We start from the raw sequence: 21993 nt of genomic DNA, 5'->3' as shown, positions 1-21993 counted from the left end.
AAACTGGGTCCAGGTGGCAGCTTTGTGCCTGCTAGAAGGACTTGAGCACTGCAATTTTTTCGCCCCATCCCTAATTCCAAATAATACAAATGAATATCAATTAGATCAGATTATGTCTAACTGTCCGTCATAATCTGGGATGAAAAAAGTAAAAAAAAACCCTCCTTTTTTTCTGACCCGCCCTCCACCCTTAATAATTTCCATACAGTCCCTAAGTCATGTCAGCGTTACAGTGAGCCAGCATGCACAATACCAGGACCCTGAAACTGAAGCAGCTAAATGGAATTCAGCTATCATTCATTTTATTATTCAAACCTGTGGTTTTCCTACTGTGAAATGTCAAAATGTCCTCTGTGAAAAAGACCTATTAAGGCTGTCATATTCTCATCAGATACTATACTCTGAGTTGGTCTGTCTGACTCTCAGTCATATGTGTTCGTCTTAGGGCAGAAGGAAGCTGAAAAGACAAGTTAATTCCACTTCCATACTGGCATAATCAGGAATGACTTTCATTCTTACAAATTTGTTTGCCCCCTTTTCTTTGAAATTTTTATTTAATTTCAGAAGAGACACATTTCTTCTCTGACATTGACAGGAATGACAGAAGAGCAGACATTTACAACAGACATGTCCAAGTTGTTAGTAGCCACAACAATTCTGATCAATCATCTTGTTATTGAGGTGGATTAAAGAATCTGCAGGGACACATTTACTGATATTTGTTTCTTTCTTTCTCAATATTTATTTTTTGTGTGTCATAGATGTATTCTCAGATAAATCATCAGTAGTTTTGTGTCAGTGGTAAACAAAATAATAGCAACAGTTTCTATTTTAATTGGTTGGCTGTATAAGAAAGTGGGCAACTTGATAAACCATCTAAAATAAATGTCAATATAGCTGTCACTGCTCTTTGAATCTCATTAAACATACCCAAATGCATTGTTTTCTATAAATAAAAAAAATAATTTAGGTAAATTACATTTATTGTGTTTGTAAAAAATATATTTTGGCCTTTTTTCCCATTAACCTTATGATAATATGATGTTTCTTAAGTGTTTTTCTTCTACTTTTAAATAGCTGTTGACCTTATAGTCACAGGTCAACTGCCATTTGTCTTCTGTCACAAAGCATCACAGTCAAACAAGAGACTTGAATGTCAATTTTACTTCAGGCAACCTGTAAATAAGGCCATATTTTAGTCAGGAAAACCAAGAGAAATAAATATAATTGGGAGTTATTTTCACGTAACATTAACCAACTGAATAACGAAGTAAGAATGATCAAATTATCAATTGTTGGTTATTTATCTGAATGCAAAATGGTATTTTCATCTTAAGCATGTGCAAAAAACAGAGAAAATAATAAATAAATCGGTTTAGGCTACTTGTCAGCTTCCTGTTAATTAAATGAAGTTCATATAAGGTGGAGAGAGAATTACTGTAGCTGTTCAGATGGGCTCAAAACTGTGTCAGAGATTTTGTTCATTTTCATATTTTTAATTAACAGACTTTTCCTCCCGTCTTCCATCAGTGAATGAGTCTTTCTTTCATTTATTTGATGTAGTTTATCTCCTCCAACCATTCATATACAACCTTATTGGATCCTGCGACTTAGGGATCCATCTTTTGGCCACCAGAGAAGCATAACTAATGACAACATTAAAGTGGCTTTGTGAGCGTGGCCATCAAAATGTCAATCAACCAAGCAAGAAATAATGTTGGATTTTAAAATCAGCATGAATAAACATGTATGTTTAGAATCTGGTGAACTAAACTGTGAGGGGCTCAACTTGGAAAGATTTTGAAGGTGTTGATGAACTTGTGGAAGGTGCTGATGAACAAACTACCTCTTTAGGGTTCTTATGTGTGTCATGATGTGAGGCTTTAATGAAAAAAGACTATTATGTAGAGATTCAGGCCAAGCACAGTTTTGAATGACGATACCACACAAGACGTCTTCAGAATGCCGTCTAATTGAAGCGACATTTGAAGCTTTCCTAGGATTCATAACTGTCAGACCCATTAGCATCTTCCTAATTACTGTGCTCCTAACCACAGACTGGACAGGAAACACAAGGTCAGCTAGCTCCGGCCCCGCTAGTTACTCACATAGTTTATCTCTTCATTAAGACATTTTTGCCATTTGCTTTGAATGAATAGAACATCATGGCCAGTGTGACTCACAACTATTCACTGCTTGAGTGAAGACTATTTTGGCCCAGTTCTTATTTGGGAAGAAAAAGTTATGCTTTCGAGGGTGATTTTGTAAATTTGTTCTCATGCCATCAACATTCGATCAAGAGAATTTACAGATTTCCACTAAAAATATGAGAATGACAATATTTACTAAACCTCTCCTGTCCTTTTTGTGGCAGTATTGTTGGGTGGCAGTCTCCCTTTGCTATAGTGCTAAAACAGTAAGTTGATTAATTGATTAGTTGGTCAACAGCAAATTAATTGACAGCAATTTTGTAAATTGATTTATCATTTAGTTTGTCGAGCAAAAATGTCAAACATTGATTGGTTCCAGCTTCTCAAATGTGAGGATTTGCTGTTTTTCTTTGTTATAAGTCTTTGTTAATTGAATATAGTTTGGTTTGGGACTGTTGATTGTACAAAACAAACAATTTGAAGATGTCTTCTTAGGCTCTGGGAATTATTATATGTTTTTTTTTGTCAAATCAGAATTTCTATATTTTCAAATTAGCTGAGCTACTCCACTATCTTTCCATGTACACTCTGGTAACTACAGAAGTACCCCCTGTTTGGGAATCACTTTAATATTGTCTATAGAGGAAGCATAGCTGGAGCTGTGGGTGTTAAATACCTTGTTCAATGGCAAATATTAGTAGTGAAGCATCTTTGAGCACTTAAATTTGCGTTCTGGCAATCCCTGATCAATTAATCCCACCAGAAACTAGACGATTCAACTCATGGTCTTTATAAGTTTGTTACTCCTTGCATTCCTCCACTTTCTCAGCCTATAGTCCTGCTGTTGAAGAGGTGACCTTCCTCTTGACAGTCCCCTGCTCTGACCTCAAGTCTTCTGTCACCCAGGCTTGAGTTCAGCCCAATTCTGAGCACCCAGAGGTATTTTTTAGCTATGCTAAATTTGCCTGCGATATAAACAGACTGATTCACCTAACAGAGAGTATGTAAACTATCAGCATGATGAGGATTCGTCCTGGCAGGAGCATTTTGCATTTTGCAATCTGGGCTGCTAAATTGTGAGTAACTGTGTTGAACTTGTGTCCTCCAGCCAGCAGAGATCAGAGTTCAGCGGTCTGCCATAATCACAGATCACATCTTGTTATGCTTAGTGGACACTGAAAGATGCTAGAGGTTGTCTCATCATTTACTTTGTAGGGAGATTAAGATCTGATTTAAGACAAAGAAATACAACTCTAAATTCACTGCACAGTGGTTAGAGGCTTACTTTGTGCTCCTTACTTAAGTTATAGACCATCAATGTCTGTGGATATCTATGGAATGTAGTGATATATGATATTTGTAGTGGGATATAGTCTACATGTTTGAAGCCATAATTAGATAAATTAACTGTCCAAAAAATCGAAACCAGAATATCACCAAAGTGTCTGACAATAGTTGCCTCCTCTGTCTCATTTCTTCTGTGTTGCTTCACTGTCTAGAAACTCTGACATAAAGGAAGCTCTTAGTATTATTTGACAAATGGAGAACAAACAGCAAAATATGTGTTTAGTGCATGTCTGGGCCCGTAGATTAATGACATTAACGAAGTTTCCATTAGCACAGGGATTGGGGGAGACAGAGGCGTCCATGCGTAAATACACATGACTGAATCACTGATAAGAGAAAATGAAACACATCTCTATGGGCCAAGAGGGGCCAGGAAATGCCACTCCAAATTAGCCTGCGGCCCAATTTGTTGTTACTTCATTAACCCACCAGCATCTGTAGAGCAGGGGAGGGAAGTTGTGACCCATCTTTTGCCTAAAAATTCCCTCCTCTGCCTTCACTGGGCCTCTGAACAAAAAAGGTTCCATGTGCAGAAAGGCAGCTGGGAGAGAGGATCAGCATGGCACAAAGTGACAGGAGCTCCACCAGGCAGTACTGAGCACAAGAAGAGTTTCATCTGGTTGTGAATCCCCATCATAAAATAATCTGGAGCATGTCAGTGAGCTAGCAAGGAGAGTGGGCTTTGTTCATTCAGCTCAGGCCTGACATATGAGAGAAAAATTCTCTTTTCAGTGTAGGTTTTTTTTGTCCCAACCTGATGATTTGTTGCATAATCTCATTGCTGATATTTTCTCTGTGTAATCCATTGTTTCATGGCTTATTCAGTTGTTATCAGATGACCTTAAGTTTTCATATCTGTGTCCTTTTTAGTATTAGTATTTTAGAGTCAGAGTCCTTGGAGTATAGAGTTTCAGATCACAGAAGATTAAGGAGTGTGTTGTTGCTTCCAAAAAGCATTTTGAAATTATACTAGAAAAGGCTAAAGAAAATTGACCTGTGCTCGCTGCTGAAACTGTGCAGTTGAAACATTTTGAAATAGTTGAAACACTCAAACATTTTAAGTTCCAGTTGAAGTGGCAATTGGAATGCAAATACTGAAAGTAGTTGAAATAGCAGTTACAATGGAAATGCCAATTGAAGAGAAAGAGATGAGTCGAAATGTCAGTTAAAATGTAAGTAATGAAGGCAGTTAAAGTGTCATTTAAGTTAATGAGACAATTGAATCTCCTGTGAAGCTGAGGAGCTGAAGTCTGTGTGATGATATCACTCACTCTACGTCTGAACATTCAGCGCAATGTTTATAAAACAATGTAAAAATCAGAAGAGGTCAGAAAAGAGCATATATCTTCAACTGTGATTACGGAAACACTATAAAAGCTATGAAAAAGCTGGACTAATACGTACAAAGTAAGTACAACGGGTGGAGACTTGTTTAAAGTTGAATGAACCTTGTCGTTGAAAGTATGAATGAGTATGAAGAGGTTTAAGAGAAGTTGAAACGTCCAAACTTTGAACATTCTGTCCATTAATTTCAATGGGGAAAAAATGCAGACAAAGCGTTGAATATTTCAAAAATTATGAATGATATGAGAATTCAGTTTGAATAAAGTTTGTAGGTAAAAGTATGTTGAAGCAGTACACCAATTAGGTTTTGACTGGTGCTTATTATCTGCTCTAAAATAAATGTAAAAATTCAGTTTTTGCTGACATTTGCCGAGTTTTCTGAGTTGCTGTCTCTACACACACTAACACTGGTATAGTTGACACAAGAGACATTTTCCTGGTATTTGTGAACATTCAATAAAGGGAAAGCACACTGATGCCTATTGCTGACACCGAAAACAATGCCTTATAGACAAGGCAATAAGTTACCGGCAACAAAACATAATCTTCCAAATGTCACAGTGTCAAATTTGGCACTTCTCACAGGTTACAGTGTTTTTTTAAACTTAAGTGTTGCAGCCTAACAGTAGACAACATTTCAACTTTTGAATTCAAGCCTGATTATAAAGCTTGTCTTGTTTTATTTATAAGTGAGGATACAGTATGGGATGGCAACCTTTGGAATAAATGTAAGTCTGAACTGAGGCTCAGTGCAAAGATAGTATGTATAAGTGATATTTTATGTTGACCCCCCAGAGTAGAAAGGTGAATTCTTTTTTTTTAATAAACAATTAATTGATCATTTCTATTCCAAAATAAATTCAAACACTATTCAAGATATTGAGACATAATTATTGCTATTTATAAAGAATGACAGTTTGTTGAGGTATGGTACAAACCAAAATTACAAACATATTGTCTTGATGAATGCTGCATGCTCGCATCAGGCCTGAAGTGGATCAGTGGAGGTTCAGGTGTTGCTGAGGGGCCTTTTCTGCTCTTATCTGCTGATGGAACTGGCTGTCTAGGATGGCTAGTTTCTTATCTTCCATGGCCTGCTAATATCCACAGGGGACCAACACTGTTTGGCACCCTGAAATCCTTTTTCCTACACCGGATGGGAAATCAGCCTGGGTGGATCACGGGGGCTTGAGACATGGATGCCATATGGTGCCTTTTTATTCTCTGTGGAGTTCGGGCCTTTGGGATGCCCAGCATCTAAATGCACACAAGAGATTTTGATAGTATGTGCCGTGACAAAGTCATTTTGGCAGCTTATGTTGTTGTTAGTCATTACTGGCACATCACTGAGGTTCATTTGCATTTTTCAGTACTGAAGAGGTGAATGTATCTATAGACACAAATGCATAAAACTGGGCTTATTAAGATTCTAATGGAATAGTATCATCATGTTTTCTAAATCCGGTAGTTTTATTAAGATCAAGATTTCTTTTTCAAGAGAGATTTAAGAACAAACAAAGACATTTACAGTCAGACCTTCCCTCAACCACACAACCTGCCTCGAATAAAAGATGACCACAGTTATACAAATATTAAGTCAGACAACCAACAATTAATACAATAAATTACCAGAGTCATAAAAAAAAAAAACTCCTCAAAGGGAATGAAAGAATCAAGTTTGAGATTGGTGTGATCCTCATTCAGTTGGTGCCTGGTACCTCATTCCAGTCCTGCTGCGATTATTACAGCACATACATGTGGGATGTGCAAGTTAGGCAGCAATAACAGTGAGTTACAGACAAACAACGCAAGACAGATAAAAATCACAAAATATTCCACAAGATCAGAAAAATGCAGATAAAGAATCATAACTGATCACATGCTAGAAACAACCTAAAGTGGAACCTTAAAAGCAGTCTGAACCATTAAAAAGAAACAAATAAGACTAATAAGAACAATAAATTAATGAGATTATAAACACATGCAGATTCTAATAAAAATCAAAATCAGATAAAAGATTTCACCCTAAATGGCACATTTTGACAACCCAAGCTGTCAAAAACAGATAAATAAATAAATAAAAATATAATCTACAACAATAACTTAATCAGACCAACTCGTCAAGAACATAAAATATCTCAAAACATCAACAGCCAGAAGAGAGTTTCTGCAGCAATGATTTGAATTCACAAAGAGAGACCACATTTTGACATTTTGGATCACAGGGTAGTTTGGATGCTGCATGCTCTTGTTTTCTGTTTTTTTTAAGTAACTACATTTAAGCATGTTCAGTCTGTGGCACAACAAGAACTTATTACCCTTCATTTTTCAATAAAATAACTTTGAATTTGATTGGAGATACACTTTTGGGCATAGATGTGTAAATACATATACAGTAAGGTTACAGATTTCAAGATTGATTGACAGGACTATTTAAAAAAAAAGAGAAAAGGCTGCACTACTGTGTCTGGCCAGCTGAGGACATGCTTTCCTCAGACTGGGAAAAGGGGAACATATAGCTTTATGTAGCCTCACCTACCCACTATAATCCAGCAATAAGATTAGACTCAACTTTATTGTAATTGCACATAGTAAGTATCAGTACAACGAAATGCAGTTTAGCATCTACCCAGATAGTGCAAACAGTAACAAATGTGCATGTAGAAATATATAGAGAAAAACAATTGTACAGGATGAACAATAAAAAGATGGGGCAGTTACAGTAGGATTAGTGCTACAAAATAAACAATGTAATATATAATGTACAGTATGAATGAATGCAGCTATCAGTAATGTAACTATAATATGTACAGTGTGGACAGAAACCAATAAAAAGTATATACAGAATGATATACATATATGTGTATACAGTTGAAACAGGTCAGAGTTAAATAGAATTAGTTAAATATAGAATAATAATAAGCACCCATTGTTAAATGTGGGTGTTTGACTTGATAATTAGAACATTTATTACCAAAAAAATTGGTTCTGTAGACTAATAGATGTTGCTTTTTGACATTTTTCAAGTTGTTTTTGGGAATTAATTGCCACCAAGCCCATCAGTAGGTGTAGATGAGGAAAGCGGACCCCACACTCTGAAATAACTAACTTTTCCCACGCAGGTGTAATCCAGTGAGCTGAACCCACCACAGCACAATATGTTTATGACGCAGACTGAGAGACCGCCATCGAACTTTCTTTATGAACTAGATTGAGAACAATTTTCCTGCTGAAAGGTGGTCTACCTGGAAGGCCGGGGCGCCCTGCCAGCTGCATGTCATTTCTATCAAATGTGGCCGGGGTCTGTCAATTAAGAAAACACAGAGCAATCTGTGGCTGCTGAAAGAGATCCCCTTGGCCTGCTCCCAGGCTGAGAGACGGCCTTTTGTTCTCAGGCATGTCTCACATACTTTCAGAGCGCAGATAAGCTCAGGCTTCATGAAACCCTGCTTTATATTTGCCCACTGTAATGTCTCTGTGGGGTCAGGGAATATGGGGAAGCACTGTCGGCGAAAAGGTAATATCCCCCCTCCCACACACACATTATGGGGTCAAGAATAGAAGCCACAGGTTAGGTGGTCCTGAGGCCTGGCCAGGGGACTGTTTTGCTGAATGATCCCCTCCTCCCATGTGCCCACCCTCGATCCTTTTCTACCTCTTTCATACCAAGGACGTAAACTACAAAACAAGCGAGCAGCTTTAGCCGTTTCCTGAAATCGGATAAACAGGTATACCCTACGCCTGGCTCTGCCAGTGTGGGGGGAAGGGAATTTATTTTAGTACCAGCCGGACCACCCACACACAAGTAAACAGGTACATCAAGGTGGGTTGAAATATAAGTAGATTGGAGGGGGAGGTTTGAGGCTGGCAGGTAGGGGGATCAGAGGGGACTGGGACCTCTCGATGACTTTGTGGTTTATCATAAAATATGTCTTGTAAGAGAACTAAAGGCAAATACCAGGCATTCTTTTTACAAGCTACTCTTATCTGTATCAGCAATTATTTCTAGCTTAGACTGTAGAGAACAAACGTATAGGGTGTGCAAGTATATTAGTTATGAATGTTTGCTCCTGTTAATTGTTGAACGTTTTATGTCTCCAGGATGTGTGTTTCATAAGTTTGAAGATATGTCATTTCTTATAATCACACCTCAACAATCTATCAAGTGTTGTAAATGTTCTGTGTTGTAATTTACATTTTTGTTCTAGTTTTGAGACAGTTATTTGTGTTATTTGTTTTTATTTTTGCTATTGGTTATAGTGGTCTATGTTGTAATTTCTTTCATTATTGTCAGCAAATCAGATGCAGGAGTAAGGTTTAACGTCCAGTTTAGGTGTGGTTCCATTGGATAGGATATGGGACCTACAATATGTGAGGTATATGCATTGTTACAAATACTTGTTTCTGCTGATTGTTGACTGTATTGTATCTCTGGGTTGTATGTACTTCATAAAATGTTTGGTATTTTCTTTAGATCACACCAAAGCAAATTCCTAGCTACTGTCAAGTTATACCAATAAAGTATTGATACATACTTGATGGTTGTAAATGATCTGTGAAATGATGTAAATGATGTTATAGTGGCCTATGTATAACTTCCTGTCTGAGCGTGGTTCCATTAGATAAGATATGAGTAGTACATTATATGGGCTAAAGTATGTGGACACATATCTAGAGGTCTTCAGGAAGCAGTAAAACATTTTTGACACACAAAAACACTTTATTTTGACTTTTTTGTGTGAAATACAGGATATTTTCAGCACTTCAGACCTCTAAAAAAATCATTCAAATGAAACAATCTTAGAAGGAGAAAATCACTCTTCGGTTGAACTGCTCACAGCTCATCCCTTCACTAAGACAATCAATTGATCGTTTCAGTCATTAATTAAAGTTTCAGTCATACTAATCCACAATGAAAATAATCGTTAGTTGCAGCCCTGGTGTGGAAGAACTTGACTGGCCTGCACAGAGCTCTGACCTCAACTTCATCCAGCACCTTTGGGATGAACTGGAATGCGAGCCAGGCCTTATCACCAAAACATCAGTTTCTGACCTCACTAATGCTCTTGTGGCTGAATGGGAGAAAATCCCTGCAGCGAGGTTCCAAAATCTTGTGGGAGAATGGAGGCTGTTATAGCAGCATATTATTGCCCATAGTTTGGGAATTAGTTCATCAATCACATATGGGTGTAATGTTGAGGTGTCTACATACTTTTGGCCATATAGTGTATCTTAGGTATGTGCCTTTTTATTATTGGTTGCTCCTATTGGTTGTTGTTGAATGTTTTATATCTCTGGGATGCATGTTTCACATGTTATGTTATTTCATAATACATTTTCTTATGATCACACAAAACAACAACAAATTCTTTGCAGGTCAATATGACAAAGTGTTGAATCTTCAGTTTTCTCATTCATTAAAATGTGCAGTTATTTGCTATTTCTAATATTTTATATATTTTAATATTCTTTCTAATTTTCTCTTAAATGTTAATGGTGGTTATAGTAGCCTACACGGCAATTTCCTTCATCATTGTCAGCAAATTGCCCATGCAGGAGTGAGGTATTTAACGTCCAGTCTGGGTGTGGTTCCATTAGATAGTTTTAAGACCATGCTGAGTGCTCTTGAAAATTAGTTTTTTGGCAACTTCCTAGGATGCACAGTCTCCCAGCAAGCCACCAAGGCTTTGTCAAGACCGCGCTGGTTTAAGCTCGCAGCTTTTCAAGCCTCCCATTATGCCTGACTCACTCGGGCAGAAAGCAAAAGAGCCTTTTCTGCAGTCATGTGGGCATACTGGCATTATACACAGTTCAGTATTAGATATTTGTGAGTCATATAAACAGAAGGGAGGGCACTGAGGCTTCTTGAAGAAAAAAAAACTTTATAATTGGGGAGTTATATAAGTGTCTAAATCCTCCTCCAGGGATTTAATTTTCCCCCCATTGTGTGTTTTGAAAGGCAGGAAGATCTCACAGCAGAGGTGACAAATCCTCTGACATAGAAATCACTGTGGTACAGTTAAAGGACTGTAAATGAAGTCTTTGAGTCTTCAGGTGTGGTGTAGTTAACTGCCTCCTACTGTGATTCTTTATTTAAAACTTTGCCGTATTTACATATAACCAACCAATTACAGCTTTATAGATTTCTTCTATATGTGTATGCCATCAAACATAAATCTGGATGTTGTAAGTGAAAGAAGAAACTACTTCCTTTACCAAAATGGAAAAACAGATACTTGAGAATAAATGCGAAAACAAAACAAACAAACAAACAAACAAACAAAAACTTACTGGAGCACCTGGAAAATTATAATATTTAAATTGAGTATGTTGGCTAGTTAGATCTTTGGCTGTTTGCATGGATAGCACTGCTCCAAATATATTTATCGTGCCTCTTCTCCTGAAATTGTCCCACTTATTGAGTCTCCTTTTAGACATTCAGATCTATTTAGCCTCATGCACCCTTGTGTAGATTTGTTGTGGTTCTCTTCTTCCTTCCTCCCCCAATTATAAACTCTATAGATTTCCCCATGGTGAGTCCCAGTCTTCTCTCACATCTACAGTGTGCATGTGTGTGTATCTGTGAGCTAGTTGTATGTGTGGCTCCCTGTTGGCCCAGATGCTGTGTGTAGGGGTGTGTACAATGTGTAAATCTGGGGCTAGTCTGGTTGCTCAGGCATGACCTGGACTATGTCGGGCCTTGTCTTCTGAGCGCCTCCAGCAGTGTTCCCGTCCTCAGCTCTGACTAGCCAGCTTCACAAACAAGGATTTAGGTCATCTTGACCCGTCTGCATCACCCGTGAGTTTGTTAACATGGCTTTGAGTCACTACCTCTGATGATATGTGGATGTGGAGTTTAAGATGTTTACCAGTTTTGTTTGCCTTGTGACTTCATAATTCTATACCAGAGCCTATAAACATAATAATTTTGAGTATTCTATATGTAAGTAAGTATTAGGCACATTGTGATCCTTAATGTGGTTATTTTAGCTTTGTTCCTGGAGTGCGGCCAGCTCAAGCCTTCTTGCATGTACAGTAACAACCAACTACTGTACAATCTATGAACTAACTGATTTTATTCTAGCACCCCCAAATCCAAACATTTGGTATGCCACAAACAATATTTGTTATGTACATATAATCCCCAAATTTTGTATGCAGTCCCTAAATTCCAAAAAGTTGTTATAGTGCCATAATGTATCTTTAAACTTGCAATGGATTTTTTTGGCCACTTGGGAGCAGAGCAACAAGCTGTAAACACAAAGTTGACATACGTCATGGTGAACGTGTTAGCAAACAATTGATTATTTACACATCCAGCACATCCAGCAACATTAGAATTCATTTGGTGTTGTGTTTTTGGCCATTCGACAAATGTAAGTCAAATATTCACTCTCCTTTTAACTCTGTTTTGATTTCCACCAACTCCTGAGGGGAAACATCTGGCTCTGTAGCAGCTAAGTGCTCCACTATGTTCACCAGCTAGTCGCTAACTGTGTCTGTCTTCATTTTTTTGTTGGGCAGGTAGTATATGGTGGGTGTGGCAGACACCAAATGCATGCCACCCCAGGATCCAACCTGTGGGCACAGAATGAATGGGCTGAAAGCAATGCATAGACTGCCCCATTTTCACAGGGATTTTTAAAAGACTTTTAAAAACAATAAATAATAAAAGGTGCTATCATCACTTAAAAATCTACTAATTACTAATAACATTAACTCTGTTGTATTCAAGTGTCCCAGTAAGCCATAACAGTGTGACAGCGATGCACAATCCAGGACCCTGAAACTAGAGCCGCTAAATGGAATTCAGTCATCATTAATTTTATCATTTACACCTGTGCTTTTCCTGCTGTTACATCTGTTTTGTTGTGTTTGAATAAAAATAATTGTTTGGGGTATAGTTATAGGGTTAGTCCAAATATTGTTTTAAAACTACAGATGAAGGGATGGTGGTAGGCCTAACAACATAATAAATTGTGTTAACTGATTTTATATGTACATTTTCTTACTATTTTTTTGCTTCTTTTGAGGGGGGCTTATGCACTCCCTCACTTCCACAAATACCACTACACCGCTTCACTTAAGGGAGTGCAAAGGCCTGTCCTAGAACAGGCGTACCAGTACAACATTTACATGCTGCCTCTGAAATCAGATTATGTATGGGTTCAATTGACTTAATGGATTTGAAGAGACTAGATCCTATTAATGAATAGGCTGCCCTACGGCGCTACCCCAACCAATAGCAAGCTAATCTGGCATGCAAATTAAATCCTGTCTCAATATGCCTGCCTGTTTAATGCGATCCATTACACAGTTTCACTTATTTATATATACTATTATAAAAGAAAAGGCTTATAAACAAACTAAGGGAGGGGTTTGTCCTATAAATGGTGCTGTGCTGGCCTTTTTCCCTGCGCAGTGGCCCCAGGGCCGGTGGAGGGAGCAGTGATTTTCACTGTCGTTCACTGCCAGTCACTGACAGTGGGGCTGCCTGTGCTGTAGAAAATATGGAATTGTACTCACAGCTAACTTAAACTGTCAATGATCAGTCAATCACTACATTTCATTTCACCTCAGTAAGTTTATCCTACCAGTATATTATTTTATTACAGAATTTTCTGTGTTTTACATTGTAGGGCATCGAGCTTTTTTGTGAGGTTATATAATGCATCATGAGAATATGTTTAAGGTGAGATTTGATCTGTTTCCATTTGGATTGTGTTTGAAAAATTTAATCTCCTGTGCCTCTTTTTCAGATTCACCACTTTCAGCTCACCTACTGCAGGGAAGATAAATGATTTGTAGGCTGCGGTGTGTATTCAAAGTCATAATCTGGCACATGATCATGCTGAAGGCTGAGAGGGACGTCTGCTGAGCAACTCAGGCGCTTCCAGCCTCTTTGGTTCTGCCAGGCTCTTCATGCCTGGTTACCTTAGAGCCTACTTTGTTAGTGTCGGAGGGAATAGGGGTCAGGGAGAGGCCAGATTTCACCTGACCCCCTCCTGAAATATTTCAGCCAGGGTTACTTATGTCTCCAGCTGGGGAAAGAGCTGGGAAGCCCTGTCAGAATCTGATGAGGGTTTTTCTGCTGATGAGGTAAATCATTGCTCTACTGGTATAATTTCAGTCAGTCCCCTGCATCATATTGCCTATACATGTTCCTTTGTAGCCTGTAGTCTCATGTAGCACTGGCTTTACTGAGGATCAAAGTCTATTTCAATCTGGTTCAAACACATTCAGAGCATACTTCAGCACAACTGTTTTTTTGAGCAAAATTGAATGAGACGTGAATTGAATATTTTCTGTTGATCTGACACGGGTTCCCTGACAAATATAAATAAATAAAGCCTTCCCAATGCAGGTATGCTTGAGTGTGTGCACCTCATTTCAAGCACAATTAACTTGAAATGGAGTGCTGCAGGATCAATAGTCCCCATTTGATCCAGGGGGGTCTGTCACTCCATGGAAATGGCACACATATGGTAATACAGCCAGCTTAACAACAACTTAGAGGATTTACTGTTGCCGTTTTCAGGCCAACACGAATAACAAACAGAGGACCACTCTTGGGAGCCATCTTCTTTTATCTCAGCTTCAATTAATCTTAAAGAGAGATACCATTTAAAGCTAATGAACAGGGGATAAAACTAATGCATATTGATACCAAAAGCATCAGAATAAGATTGTCTGTAATATTCAGAGCCATAGGAGGGGAGTCATGTTGCAGAATCCGTCGCTATAGGCAACCTGGCTATAGTAGCTTGCCTCACAACACAACATTAAAAGATAAATGAACACTGAATGACCCTGACGTAGCCCTATTCCTTCATCATATAAATAACAAAAAGCAGAGCGAATAAAGCACACTGTGCCGGGGCCAATTCCCCAACGGGTGCTTTTATGAAATTCAACTTTCAAACGTTCTCCCTGCTCAGAATGTGGCATTTATTTGCAGGACTCTGTTTCAATTTAAAGGGAATGGCAGCTGAAAGAGGCACAGGGGACAGTGTCTCATCACCGCCACTTACCACTCTTATAGGCCTGCTGCCGGGGAGGAAAACCTCAGCAGGCAGCTCCACTTAAACAGTGAAGACCTCCACCAGTCAATGTAATGTGCAGTGCTCTGATAGCCTCATATTCTCAGTCCTGTTTGAGTGTGTGGGTGTTTGTTAGTGTGCGTTTGTAGCAAAATGTTTCACACTGAAAGGTTTGTGGTGTTTTGTGGAACATATATTTTTGTAACGCTTGATATGTTTAAAGTTTTTTTCATATTTGGTCTTTAACCACAACTAAGACAAATTAGACACCAACAAAGGTTTCATCTTGTTAGAGAGAATTTATTAATTAACTTGTCAGCTGCTGAAGGTAGGGTCATGGTGTGATGTTCCTATTAAATAAAAGTTCATTTACAAGTCAAACGCAAACCAATTCAGCAAACTTTGAAAAAAGTTGAATCTTATTATTATTGCACAATCCTTTTACCTTTACATCCTGTGGCAGTTTATGCAGCATTTGGGCAGTGCTCACCAACTCTTAAAGACCGGGTATGCGATTCTGGAGAAATACCACAACAAAGGTTGTGGTTTAGCAAACTATTGCTACAGTTGCTGCTGCGAAGCTAACAGCCGGAGAGGACAAGACGGTTTCTCAGAGCCAGCAAACCAGTTCCAGACAGTTATACTCACAACTCTCCTGCTACTATAGTAAACATCACAACAACAGCATATCTTGGAAAACTAGAATGTAAGCTGTCATTTAACATTGCCTGACACTCAAATCATGGCTGGAATACTATTGTGTGGCTTGGTCCGAGCCACTTTGTTTGTTTCCCATTTACAGAGCCAGGGCTGTGTACAAACACTGGATTATTTTCAGTGCACACACTGAATGGACAGCTAGCGGATGGTGAGGAGATAAGCCAACCTTCATGCACACGTACTCGTCATCATCATACAAGCCATTACGAAAATGATATCTCATTATTTTACACCTTAATAATCTCTCTTTGTGTTTTATCACACCTTAATGTCCTATCTCAGAAGAAAACTTGGCAAATTAAAGCGGTGTGATGCGTTTAATAGGAATTTTTAAGGTGATATTCACATAGATCTATAAGATCTATGTGAAAGAGACCATCCTATAGGTCACATGTTCTGACGCTGAAAACAAAATTAATTATCTTGTATTTTCACCCCAGGAGTCACTGAGAAACTAGACTAACTAAAACAGTGTGACTTCCCGCCCAAGGACGTTCCTGGGACTGTTCTTGAAAAGACGGCATACGGACGTTCCTCGCCCAAAGGGTTAATGTTGATGAAAAACAAACAAACATGTCCATAAATAGGTGCTTTCCCTGGAAGAAAGACTTTATACGCTACAAGCTCATTTGAAATTCAGCTGAATGTCTCACACAATGGTCGAACATACAGGGCTGACGATGGGGGGTAAATTAGAGCTCGGAGATGAATTATCAAACAATTAAAAAAAAGCGAGAGTGAGCCAAAGGGAAACAGAGCACAGATGATATTGGCAATGGTTTTGGAGATGCTCTTGTCTTTCTGGGTTAAGTCAGTTTGTACTCTTGATTTGTTTTAATCTCTTGTTTTTGTGCTTTTGGCTGCTGTAATGCAGCACATCATGAGTTGCTTTAAGACCAAACAGTAGAAAAACGACCTTTATATTAGGTTTATTTCAAAATCTATTTCTCAGCAATCAACAAATCAAATATGAAGTCACATGAGCTGACAGTGAGACCAGTGAAATGGCAAAGGATGTGTCCATCCTCACCCCCACTCTCACTCCACCCTGCTCTCTGTGTTCCAGCGATATTCATTTTGATTTCAATTAAAGATCCTGAGTGTGACTCTCGGAGAGAAATTGCCTGCCTTTAATTAGGTAGTCTAAGTTCATGGAAGCAATTGTTGTTTCCCCAGCACTTTCAATTTGATGAGCCAAGGACTCCCATTTTATAGCTATGAATGAATATGGTTTCATACCCCTCAGGTTCCTTGTCCTGCTAACTGTCTTGCAACTAAAGAGAGAATATTACTTGTGTTTCACATTAGTTGCTGGGGTTATGCTGCTGTGGGAGTGTATGTGTGTGTCTTCTGTGTGTGTGTGCCCTCTGGCCTCGCTCTGGACTGCAGGTGGGCTCCTCCATCTGTGATGAAGAGGTCAGTAGCTGGCTAGGACCACATGGTGTGGTGCAGGCCGCTGCCCGCTGGTCAATAATCTATTACAGGACATCCCTCCTCCTCCTCTATGTGACTAATGCACCGCACCTAGATGGTCTCCCAGAGGTTAATGCTGCTCAGCTGACCCCGGTCCCCTCTGACAAACACTGTCAATGCTCGATTCAGGAAAAGTTCTTCCTCAGCCAAATAGCAGGTCGGTCCACTGCGATGTTTGCTTGAGGGGTGTTCAGGGATTTATATGTAAGTCCAAAAGTCCCGTTATATGTCAGTACAGCTAATTGCCAAGTGCATTTGCTTTCATGGTACAGAGATGATCCAGTAAAAGTGCACAACTAATGCTTTATTTCTGCACAAGATGAAAAAGTTTGGTGCCACTTTCTAACCAATACATTTATTAACAGTCAATAATTAAGTTTGTAATGCTTTATAGAGCAGTTATGAGCAACTTTTGAGTTGCCAGGTGGTGGCTGGTGTTTGTCCTCCTCCAGCATGACACTTGCTTTTTCTGTGCTTTACTTTACCTTAATGAAGACTCCCTTAATTAATGGTAAATGGACTGTACTTACATAGCGCCTTTCTAGTCTTTTCCGACTACTCAAAGCACTTCAACTACATATCACATTCACCCCATTGACACACATTCACGCACACAAAAAGTGCCGACTGCTCATCAGTTGAAAGAAAGTAACGCATTTACACACACTCACACACCGAAGGCACAGCCCTCAGGAGCAATTTGGGGTTCAGTGTCTTGTCCCAAGGACACTTCAGTGGGGTGGGAAGCCTGGATTGACCCGCCGACCTTCCGGTTGGTAGACAACCCACTTAACCACTAAGCCACAGTCACCCACAATTAATGACGAATTAATGACTGATGACTTATTAGAAAGTGAGAAACTCAACCCTTTATTAATGACTTTATTAATTTTTTGCAAACTGCCAATGCATATGTTGTTATTAATGAATTAAAACTGTTCTATAAAGCATTACTTAATCATCTATTAATCATTAATAAATCCATTAGTTAAGACTTAAAAGCCCTTTATAAGTCTTTCGGATTTTCACTCTGCTCTAATTGCCATAAAGATGTACAGGTAGCCAGGGTAACTTTTAAAGTGGAACCAAAAGTTGTTTTCGAGTGAGCTATGATGAAGATGCTGGATGCCTCATTTACCACCCAAAAACTCTCCTGTCTCATGCAGAAATAATGAATAAAATCTAGATATCTGGTGTGCCATGTGATCTAAGCTTCTACAACAGTAATTACCAACTTTTAACGATAATTCAACTTGTGTATTATTTTCATTATTTTGGCTAACATTCCTACAAGATTACAATCATTGTTAGGATCTGGAATACAAATGGTAATTGGCTGCATTTATATAGCACTTTTGTCCAAAGCGCTTCACAATTTTGCCTTTCATTCACCCATTCACACACATCACACACTAATGGCAGTGAGCTACCAAACAAGGCACTCCATTGGGAGAAATTTAGGGTTCAGTTTCTTGCTCAAGGACACTTCGACATGTGGTCAAGACGAGCCGGGGATCGGACTACTGACTCTGCGATTACTGGACAACCCACTCTACTGTGGTGCCCGAATGCAGCACTAAAAAGAAGTTAGAAGGGCATGAAACAAATGCATTAGATGATCAGATAACCTCCAAGGTTAGCTTAATTGGAAGAGAAAACAAAAGGGAACAGTAGCAGGTATTTTGTGTGCACTCACTTTTGGTTTTATCTCGAAATAAAGTGGCTTAGATAAACTGTTAGCTTGTCACCATGTTACCAGATCTCAGCATGTACTTTGGTGAGTACAATGTTAACACAACAAATAGACATTATATACTGATATTTATGAAATATTGTTTAAGTTAAAGGTGTTTACATCCACATTGGATGAGCTGTGTAGGAATTGTAGCCCTAGTCCCCCAATTTTAAGGCACAGAAAATAATTGGACGAGACAACACACACTTAAATAAAGTCATCATATTTAATATTTGGTGTCAAATTATTTGCCGTCAATGGCTGTCTGAAGTCTGTGACCCACAGACATCAGCAGAGGCTTGCGTCTGTCTTGTTTCAGGGGCATTTTGTCTTAAGTCTGGTATTCAGAAAGTGAAACACACGATCAGTTGGATTGAGGTCACGTGACTGAGTTGGGCAACTCCTTTGTCCTATTGCATTGTCCTATAGGGGCTACAGGTCATACACTTTGTACCTGATATGGATGTAAACAGCCTCAAATTAAAGCTAAATGTCAGCACTTTAACCTCAGTCATTGTTTAATTTCAAATCCAATGTGCTGGAGTACAGAACCAACACAAGAAAAATCATATCACTGTCCCTACTGCACTGTAAGTGTCAGGTATTATGTGACTACACTGTGCTCGGATTGTCTCTGTGTTTGGGGCTGTGAGGTTTAAGGTGCCTCACTGGGTGCTGTGATAAACAGATCTCTCAATAGGACCCTGTTTGGTATAACGTCATGTTATTCTGACAACCCTCACCTCCAATCAATTTATGCCACAAATTCTAACTCACATTAGCTCAAGCATTGCCTGTGGCCTTGTTCCTCCATTTCCATTTTCCCTTGTTGGCTTCTCAAGCCTCTCTCTTCCTCCGTCAGTTCAATAAGCAGCAGTCAATGGGACCAATTATATGTTAGCGTGGCTGTGTTCACATCTTTACAAAAATCTATCTAAAGTGGCTTTAAAAAATAACAACAAGTGAGCAAAAAATTTCACAGTTTGTTTTTCCATCTAATTTGCATTCAGTGATATTTGCACTGTAGTTATAAGCCTCATAAATTAACTGGATCATGGTTTGTGAACACTGCACAGCCACACTGTATTCATTGTAAATATAATCCACAACATAAATGCGATGTCTCTTTGTTTCCCAGATCTGTTTTAATAAATTACCTGCTGCCTTTGCAAGAAGCTGTCATTTGAAATTCTAGCAGCAGGTCTCGTCTGAGTGCGATGAGGACCATGGGCAGGCCTCATGTCTGCGTGTGGAGCAGAAGGAAATTATCTGCACCTGAATGACAAGGCAAAGGCTCCCACCCCCAGAGGGACTGTGATCTACACACAAACTCCCTTTTAATAGACTTACACCTCATTTGGCCTCTAAAGCTTGTTGAAGGGTCCCAGAGGACGGGGAGGGGGAGGCGGGCCCCTCAGAGGTCAGCCCCGCTGCTCGCTGTAAACCAGCTGCAGTGAAAGGGAGAGCTTGATTAGATGGCCATTCACACCCAGAAGGGGACCAGAGTGGAGGGACAATGCCACATTTTCCCTTGCAAAACAACAGGGACATTTTGTCTGGCCTGTCGCGAGCAATATCTGTTATGTTGTGGAAGGCTGTTTGAAAAGCTCAGAGAGTGATCCTGCATGAAGAGGCGACTGGCTATTCAAAGTGCAGTCTCCTCAGTTTAAACTAAAATCATGGTGGGTTTGGGAGAGGCCACTTTTACATAATTCCCTGTTTAGATTAATAATGTTTAATATAATCTTAGATATTGATATCAGTATATCACTATAGGACTGCAGTATGGATCTGTGAAAACTATGCCATAGATAACAATTAAAAAAAACATCCTCGTTGTACAGTCTACTACTAAATGGGTCATGAGCTGTATCCACTTAACTCACTACTCTTCTTAAGTGTATCTGCCACTTAAAGGTCAGGGTTAGGATAATCCTAATTCTAATAAACAAATAAAATATTTTTGGGAAATATGCTTATTTGCTTTCTTGTTGAGGGTTAGATTGACACCACTCTCATGTTTGTATGCTGAGTATGAAGCTACCTCTAGCAGCCAGCTAACTTAGCTAAGCATAAAGCCTGGAAAGCTAGCCTGGCTCTGTCCAGTGGCAACAAAATCAGTCTACCAGCACCTCTAAAGATCATTAATTAACACATTATATCTAATTTGTTTAATCTGTGCAAAAAAAGTGTAAAAATGACAATTAGCTATTATGTACCAGACTATTTCTTGGTTGGGGCCAATAACCTCCTAGAGTCTCCACTGGTTGCCTGGCAACTGGTCCTGGCCAAGAAATAGTTTGGCAAATAAACCCCTGTAAAATGGCAAATTGTCATTTTTATGCTTCACTTTCTGTACAGATTAAACAAACGCAATATAATGTGTTCATGAGTGAGCTTTAGAAGTGCTGGTAGGCAAATTTTGTTATCTTTGAACAGAGCCAGGCTAGCTATTTCCCCCTGTCTCCAGTCTTTGTGCTAAGCTAACCTTAAAAACATTGTTTTTCATACTTTTATTAAAGCAGTCTAGCAGTCAAACAATACAATTCATCCTTCAAAAATGAATGTCAAAATTCATCATAAGGATATAAAAATCAAAATGATCTATTTGGTTTGATTACAGTGGTCCATCTCCTAAAGGGTCTTAATGGTTTCAAAGCCTTTTGAATAATGTTTTCCTTTAAATTAAAGGAGAAATGATTTTTTGGACTATTTAGGAACACAACTGCAATCCAAATGGATTTGAAATCCATAACACAGTCCTAATATCTGAATGTTAGCCATCGCATACATTTTACCCTCCTTTTCACTGCCTCTCATGCTTGTGTGCTTATATTGGTCTGCAGTGTATTTCAGCAGCTAAAGAGCCTCGCTTTAAACACTGTAATAACCCCATGTTCTCTGTCTAAGCTAAGACTTGTAGCTTCAGACATAATTTGAATTCAGTTTGGCTCATTTGAGCATCAAGGGTTCTCACATGCTTGTAGTTGGAGAGATAAACCCTGTGATCTGGACAATGGCACAGAATAAGAGGTCGGGTGAGTATCACACTTACAGAGAATGGTACATGTAATAAATAGCTAAATAAGCAATTTGTCAAGGCTTTCATTTTGACATTCCATCTTAATGAACTTGAGTTGTTATTACACAATTTTAAAGATGGCTTGAAAAGGTTTGAATTACT

This window comes from Siniperca chuatsi, linkage group LG20, assembly GCF_020085105.1.
Source record: "Siniperca chuatsi isolate FFG_IHB_CAS linkage group LG20, ASM2008510v1, whole genome shotgun sequence".
Lineage (NCBI taxonomy): Eukaryota > Metazoa > Chordata > Actinopteri > Centrarchiformes > Sinipercidae > Siniperca > Siniperca chuatsi.
This window is presented reverse-complemented; position numbering follows the sequence as displayed.